The sequence below is a fragment of the Aythya ferina genome, assembly GCF_964211825.1.
Source record: "Aythya ferina genome assembly, contig: HAP1_SCAFFOLD_68, whole genome shotgun sequence".
NCBI lineage: Eukaryota > Metazoa > Chordata > Aves > Anseriformes > Anatidae > Aythya > Aythya ferina.
Window position 1 is genome coordinate 597,943 of NW_028181442.1, and position 7,058 is coordinate 605,000.

Below are 7,058 nucleotides of genomic sequence, written 5' to 3' on the forward strand. Positions count from 1 at the left end.
GGGTCAGGTGTAATAGTAAGTGTTTTGGTTACCCAAAAAGTAGTTGGGTTACCAGTCATGGTAAGGGTTAGTGTAAGTGTTTGAGTAAGGGTAAGGGTAAGGGTTAGGATAAGTGTAAGGGTGCAAGCAAGGATTAGGGCAAGAGTAAGTGTAAGGGTAATAGTAAGGGTTAGGGTAAGTGTAAGGGTAAGGGAAAGTGTTAGGATATGTTTTAGGGGAAGCGGAAGGGTAAGGGTTAGGTTAAGTGTAAGAGGAAGGGGAAGGAAAGGGGAAGGGTTGGAGTAAGGAATAGGGTAAGGGTAAGGTTATGGTTAAAGGAAAGAGTAAGGGTAAGGAAAAAGTAAAGGTAAAGATTTGGGTAATGGTAAGGGTGAGAAGGGTTAGGGTAAGGGTTACGGTAAGGGTTAGGTAACGCAGTGTACAACCTGGGACGTCACACGCAGAGCTGCCTCTGGCAAGGTGAGTGAGGAACAGATGTAGCAGTTGTTGTGTTGTAGGTCTCACTGTTCCTCTAAGCATCCCCTCTTTGTCTTTTAGAGGTGTTGTAGCTGTTTGAAGAGGGTAGATTGAAGCATCTGCCTCGGGGGCTGGTAAGCGGCAGAGGTAAGGGAGCAGATGAGAGTAACTTACCTAGTTGTGCTGTGTCTTTGGATGCTGCATCGGCCTATGCGTTTCTTTTTCTTTCACAGGTGTCTCGCGCAGGCTCAAAGGAGCAAACTGCACTCTGAAGAGCTGTGTAAGAAGAGGGGCTGGTCATGAGTTGGGTTGGAGCAGAACGACCAAGTAGCACAAGGTGACTATGAAAGGTGTCCGTCTTGCTTTGCAGGTGCCGTGGCAGGCTCTCCACAGAAGTGGATAAGGATATGAGATAAGGCCAGAGAGCGACAAGGAGCGGCACGTGCAGGGATGGTTTTGAAGCGCTGCGGTGGCTTACTCTTCTGTTCACCAGGTGCCACAGGCAAGGTGGGTTGTAACATCAGTCGTTATATTTGCATGAAAGCAGTTCACTTGAACGCCACAGTGCATCTGAGTAGGGTGTTCTAGCAGAACAAGCTTGTCTGGCACAGCGGTGCCTGATGGCAGTGTGTTTCCTCAGGTGAAGAGGTGCCTGAAGCCCCATCCTGTCTAGCCTGCACACAATTATCTGAGAATGAAAGCTGCTTTCCAGTAATTCAGAAAGCCAAGTTACGTCTCAGCCTTGAGCATCTCGGGCTTTTGGGCCTGTCTGTAACATTTGGCACCAGCACTAATACTTTTTTTGGCATATGTTTAGCGTTTGGGGCCTGTGTCTGGGATTTGGGCCCTGTCTCGAACCAGTGGGGCTTTGTCCTGGGTTTTGGAGCCTGCCTCTAGAGTTCAGGGCTTTTGGGGTCTGTGTCTGGGGGCCGGTATCTGGGGGCAAGGGGGGAGCTGCTTGTAGACCCTTGGGGCAAGCATTGAGGGGGTTGGGAGCTGACTCTACACCTTTGGGGCCTGCTTCTGGGGGAGGGGTGGGAGCTGCTTGTACACCTTTGGGGCCTGCATCTGTGGGGGGTCAGGGCCTGTGTCTAGCGGGCTGGGAACTGCTTGTACAATGTAGGAATCTGTTTCTGCAGGGTGGCTGGGAGCTGTTTGTACAACTTTGGGGCCAGCATCTGGGGGTGGCTGGGAGCTGCCTGTACACTGTAGGGGCCTGTGTTTGTGGGGGGCTTGGGGGCCTCCCTCGGGGGGGGGGAAGGTTGGGAGCTGCTTGTATAGGGCCTGCCTTGCAGGGGTTGGGAGCTGCTTGTAGAATTTGGGGCCCTGTGTCTGGGGGGGGGGGGGTTGGGGCCTGTGTCTCAGGGGTGTTGGGAACTGGTTGTACACCTTTGGGTCCTGTCTCTGGGGGGGAGCTACTTGTACACTTTTGGGGTCTGTATTTGAGGGGGGTTGGGAGCTGCTTGTGCACTTTTGGACCTATGTTTAGGGGGGTTGGGAGCTGCTCATGCATTCTAGGTGCCTCCCTTTTGAGAAGGGTTGGGGCCTGCATCTGTGGGTGGTTGGGAGCTGCTTGTACACTATAGGGGCCATGGTCTTGGAGGGGGGTCTGGGCTGTTTATACACCTTTGTGGCCTGTGTTTGGGGTGGGGGGGTGGGCCTGTGCCTGGGGGAGTTGGGAGGTGCTTGTTCACTCTAGGAGCCTCCATTTGGGGGTCTTTGGGGCCTCCCTTTGAGGGGGAGGGAGTTGGGAGTTGGTTGTACACCTCCGCATCCCATGTCTTGGGAGGGGTGGGGGGAGTGGGACCGGTCTCTGAAGGGGCGGGTTGTGAGCTGCTTGTACACCTGTGTCCGGGGGGAGGGTAGGGGGGGTGGCGGGGGGCGGGCCCGGGTCTTGGGCCAGTGTCTGGGTGGAGTCCAGTTCTTGGGAGGGGTTGGTGGGGTAGGAGCTGCTTGTGGGCAGTTGGGGTCTGCATCTGGGTGTGGTTGGTGCCTGCTTCTGTTGGCAGTTTGGGACCTGCTTGTAGACTTGTGCAGCCTGGGTTTGGGGGCTTTTCTGTAACGTTTGGGGTCTGCATTTTTGCTTTGGGATGCATCTTGAGCTTTTGAGGCCTAGCAGTAGCATTTGGGGCCTGCATCTGGGGCTTTTCTGTAGCATTTTGGTTGCGTATTTGTGATTTGGGGCCTGTATCCAGGGTTTTGCCTTTTTTGTAGTTTCCATCTTTGTGTGTGTGTGTTTCGTTGTTGGTTGTCTGGGGTTAGGGGCAGGTTGGGGTTTGGATTAAGGTCAGTGTCATTAGCGTTAGGGGGTTGATAATAAGGGTTAGGGTTGTGGTTAGAGTTGTTAGGTTTAAGGGGAATAAGGATTTCAGGGTAAGGGGATCAAGGTTGTGGGAATAAAAATGTTGTTTTTGCGCAGTTACATCCTGTAGAGGGAAGGAAGGTGGTATTGAGATATGCTTGCAGTGATAAGACAGCTTAACAGTGTGAAGTGAGTTCATCTGATTCGTGTCAATATGGAACAATGCTAGGGCCGCATGATATGATGAAAAGTCTGAGAAAACCAGAGTGGTTAATGTATATAGTTCTTGTATCTTGCAAAGGAATGGTCCAGCAATTCGGGTCAATAGGGGATAAGAGAACAAAGGGGTTTCAGAATAACTGCTAACTATTACAACTGTTGCATGGGACACTATGCAAGTGTCTGCCATCCAGCCAAGATGGACAAAGGAGAAGGACAAGAGAAAAGCCTTGGGGGAAGACTACGAGCCTTCAGTATGAGCGGCCCCCAGAGGGACCACCGGAGACTGATAACGCCTGCACCAGTGGGAGGGTTTGGATTCTGGGAACTAATTAGAATAACGCTGCCTTTTGTAGAAGTAGTAATGAATATGTATTAGCCTAGCAGCATAAAAACCAGCCGCCTGATGTAACTTGTGTGCGTCTTGGTGGAGCAGAGACTCCTGGCGCACCCAGCGCTGCTTGCTTACCTCTATTCATTTAATAAATTGTAAATTTCAATTGCAATCCTGTTTGGGACCCAGTCATTTATTACAAGTGGGCGCTCGTCCGGGAGGGCTTTGGTTCCTGATTTCTGGTTTGATCTAGGAGAGGCACCCCCACCATTTGGTGGCTGCTGTTTGAGTCAGGTCGGAACTAATGGCATCTTAAACCTGAATAAAGGTAAGCAAAGTTTCTGATTCTTTTTTTCAGCTCCCTTGCCAGCTGCAGCACTATATTTTGCCCGTAATTGTGTGTGTGAAGATCCGAACAAAGATGACGGAGTCGTAAGCATTTAAAGCGTATACCGTTCGGTTGGGTGGGGTTCGGTTGCCTGTGTGTGTAAGAGTGTGACTGAGATGGAACTTAGTTCCGAACCGATTGTGGAGGTCTTCTAACCGCGGTTCCAATCTCCCGTGAGGGACTTGGCCGGTGAAGGACCGAAGGGATTCCTATAGGATTTGTGGGTGTGTGATAGGTCCTCGACCCCCTGCAAGACACTCTTACTAAGGTAACCAAGGGCTGTGGGAATTGCCATAGTAAAATTCCTAGATGGGTCAGACAAAATCGAAGACCAGAGACCAGAAGAAAGGGAGCAAATTACCAGTCATACCACCAGAAAGTCCATTAGGAATAACGATTAGAAATTGGAATGATAGGGACCCCAGAAAAGGAAAAAGTAAATTAAAAATGGTCCAGTATTGCGTGACAGAATGGCCAAAGGAGCCTTTAAGACTACATGTCGTTTGGCCTGTTTTTGGATCCTTCGAAGACTGGATTTGCCAGGCCTTAAATATCCATGTTAATTCAAAGGAACCTTTTAGCCAGGAAGAAAGTGATTATGCAGGATTATGGATCAGGAGGACTTCACGTCCTTTTCCAGCCTCAATATTTACACTAAAAGCAGGTAAGAAATTTGAAGAACAAGAAGAACATGAAAAAGAAAAAGAAGATAAACGTGAGCCGTTGGATAAGCTACCACCTCCATATCCTAACAATCCACCCCCGGCGGCTCCCCCTCCGGTGGCTGTGGTATCGCCACCAGTACCACCGTTGCCCCAGCTTCCACCACCAACAGCACCAGAATTAGACCGACCTCCGGCCGCATGCAGGAGAAGTAGGACGGACGTATCTGAGAGAGCTTCTCTATATCCCTTAAGGGAGGTAACTGGTGTATTACTGGTGCGCGTCTTGGTGGAGCAGAGACTCCCAGCGTACCCAGCACTGTTTGCTTACCTCTATTCATTCAGTGAATTGTAAACTTTGATTGTAATCCTATTTGGGACTTTTATTTATTATAACAGACAACCTTGTAAAACGCAGACAACCAGAATCCTTACAGCAATTAGGTGGAAATCACGGCGTAAGAAACATTACCACCTCAAAGAGTAAAAACCTCAAAAGAAATGTGACTTGTAACAGGCCAGCAGCTGTGTATTTTCTGTGAAGCACCAGCTAGATTATGAACCTTGAATAGCACAGTTAAAGGGGAAACAGGGGAGGGTCCCGGTCCTCGGCAGAAAAAAAAAGTGTATAAACTGTGTATGGAATTAGTAGGCACCCTCCTGCTTGTGGGACACCCGCCATTGTAATCTCGAATAATAATGCTACTGTACTGAGATCCTCGACTCAGCCTATGCTATTTGCTACAGATTGATCCAGGGTTTTAAGGTTTCAGGGATTGGGCACTAGGGTTGGGTTTCAGGGTAAGGGGTTTCAGGGTTTATGTTTAGGATTTTAAGGTTTTTAGGGTTGGAGTTTTAACGGTTAGGGTTTTAAGGGTTTGGGGGTTAGGGTTTTAAGGGTTTCAGGGTTAGCGTGTTAGGGTATTAGAGTTTTTTGGGTTGTAGTGTTGATATGTTTTTTAGGGTTAGAGTCTGAAGGTTTTATTTTTGGTCAGTTATTTACGGTTAGGGTTTTAAGATCTTTTTTTTTTTTTTTTTTTTTTTTTCCAGGTAAGGTTCTCCAGGGCCAGGGTTTTGAGTATCCTAATTTTGGGGGTTTGGATTTTGAGCATCTTAATTTTGGGGGTTAGGCTTTTGTGTGCCCTAATTTTTTGGGATAGGCTTTCAAGCATCCTAAGTAGTTGGGTTAGGGTTTTGAGCATCTTAATGTTTTGGGTTTGGGTATTGAGCATCCTAAGTTTTCGGGAAAGGGTTTTGAGCATCTTAATGTTTCCAGGATAGGGTTTTGAGCGTCCTAATGTTTTTGGGTTAGGGCTTTCAGCGTCCTAATGTTTTTGGGTTAGGGTTTGGAGCGTCCTAAGTTTTGGGCATAGGGTTTTGAGTATCTTAATTTTTCCAGGATAGGGTTTTGAGCAACTTATTGTTTCCAGGATAGGGTTTGAGCCTCCTAATGTTTTTGGTTAGGGCTTTGAGCATCCTAATGTTTTTGGGTTAGGGTTTGGAGTGTCCTAAGTTTTCGGGATAGGGTTTGGAGCATCTTAATGTTTCCAGGATAGGGTTTGGAGCATCCTAAATTTTCAGGATAGGGTTTTGAGCATCTTAATGTTTCCAGGATAGGGTTTGGAGCATCCTAAGTTTTTGGGATAGGTCTTTGAGCTTCCTAATGTTTTCCGGATAGGGTTTGGAGCGTCTTAATGTTTTGGGTTTGGGTTTTGCACATCCAAAGTTATTGGGTTTGGGTTTTGAGCGTCCTAATGTTTTTGGGTTAGGGCTTTGAGCGCCCTAATGTTTTTGGGTTAGGGCTTGGAGCGTCCTAATGTTTTTGGGATAGGGTTTGGAGCGTCCTAGTGTTTTCGGGATAGGGTTTTGAGCGTCCAAAGTTTTTGGGTTTGGGTTTTGAGCGTCCAAAGTGTTATAAGTTGCCCCCTTAATTAATTTTCAGAGAGCATTGTATTAATCATAGAAAGGAATTTATTGAGCGAGCAAACATCAAGCAAAACAGCACTGGGCGGCCGGGGAGTCTCAGCTCCGCCAACGGCACGCACCTCACCCCTGCCAGGGTCCCTTTTTATTTATATTTTGCTAATTCCAGGATTACGCAGCACATCCTGGTATATTCTGAGACTGCGCGCACTGTTGCGCGCAAAAGAATTTTTAAGAATTTAAATCTCTTTAAAAAGAAAATTAAGCAAAAGAATTTTCATAGTGTCTAGGCAAGCATTATGCAGCTCCTTACTTCAGCAGGGAGCTTTCGCAACTCCCGCTCCTCAAACAGAACTCCTTGTTTTTATAATACAAAAGACAATGAACAAACATTTATGGTGTATTACCCTAAGTTTTTGGGTTAGGGTTTTTTGCGTCTTAATGTTTTGGGGTTAGGGTTTGGAGCGCCCTAAGTTTTTGGGCTAGGGCTTTGAGCATTCCTAACGTTTTGGGTTGGGTTTGGGTTTTGAGCATCCTAAGATTTTGGGTTGGGGGTTTTAGGCATAGGTCTTCAGGGGTTTAGTGTGGTAAATAGTTTGGGTTAGGTCTGTAGGGGTTTCGAGGTTTTTTGGATGTTAGGGCTTGAGGCTTTTTTTGTAAGGGCGGTGAGGGTTCCAGTGAGTGCTGGTAAATGCAGTTCTCGAGCACTCGGCCTGTGATTGGCCATGCTGGCTGTGCGGGGAATGCTGGTAGGTGTAGTTTTCCGGCAGTGGG

General features: G+C 47.9%; 2 long non-coding RNA genes across 3 annotated transcripts; both read left to right on the forward strand.

Moving 5' to 3' along the window:
- The first annotated feature begins 282 nt into the window (after nucleotides 1–282).
- LOC311428392 lies at nucleotides 283–3,756 on the forward strand. Of its 2 annotated transcripts, none has more exons than XR_014687696.1 (5): nucleotides 283–459; nucleotides 538–603; nucleotides 690–736; nucleotides 827–963; nucleotides 3,670–3,756. It is a non-coding gene; the product is annotated as an uncharacterized lncRNA (long non-coding RNA). The 2 variants fall into 2 exon arrangements; XR_014687697.1 differs by lacking the exon at nucleotides 3,670–3,756 and adding an exon at nucleotides 3,158–3,483.
- A 1,629-nt stretch (nucleotides 3,757–5,385) lies between these two features.
- Nucleotides 5,386–6,963, forward strand: LOC311428395. Its single transcript, XR_014687700.1, has 2 exons — nucleotides 5,386–5,918; nucleotides 5,979–6,963. It is a non-coding gene; the product is annotated as an uncharacterized lncRNA (long non-coding RNA).
- Nucleotides 6,964–7,058: the final 95 nt, after the last annotated feature.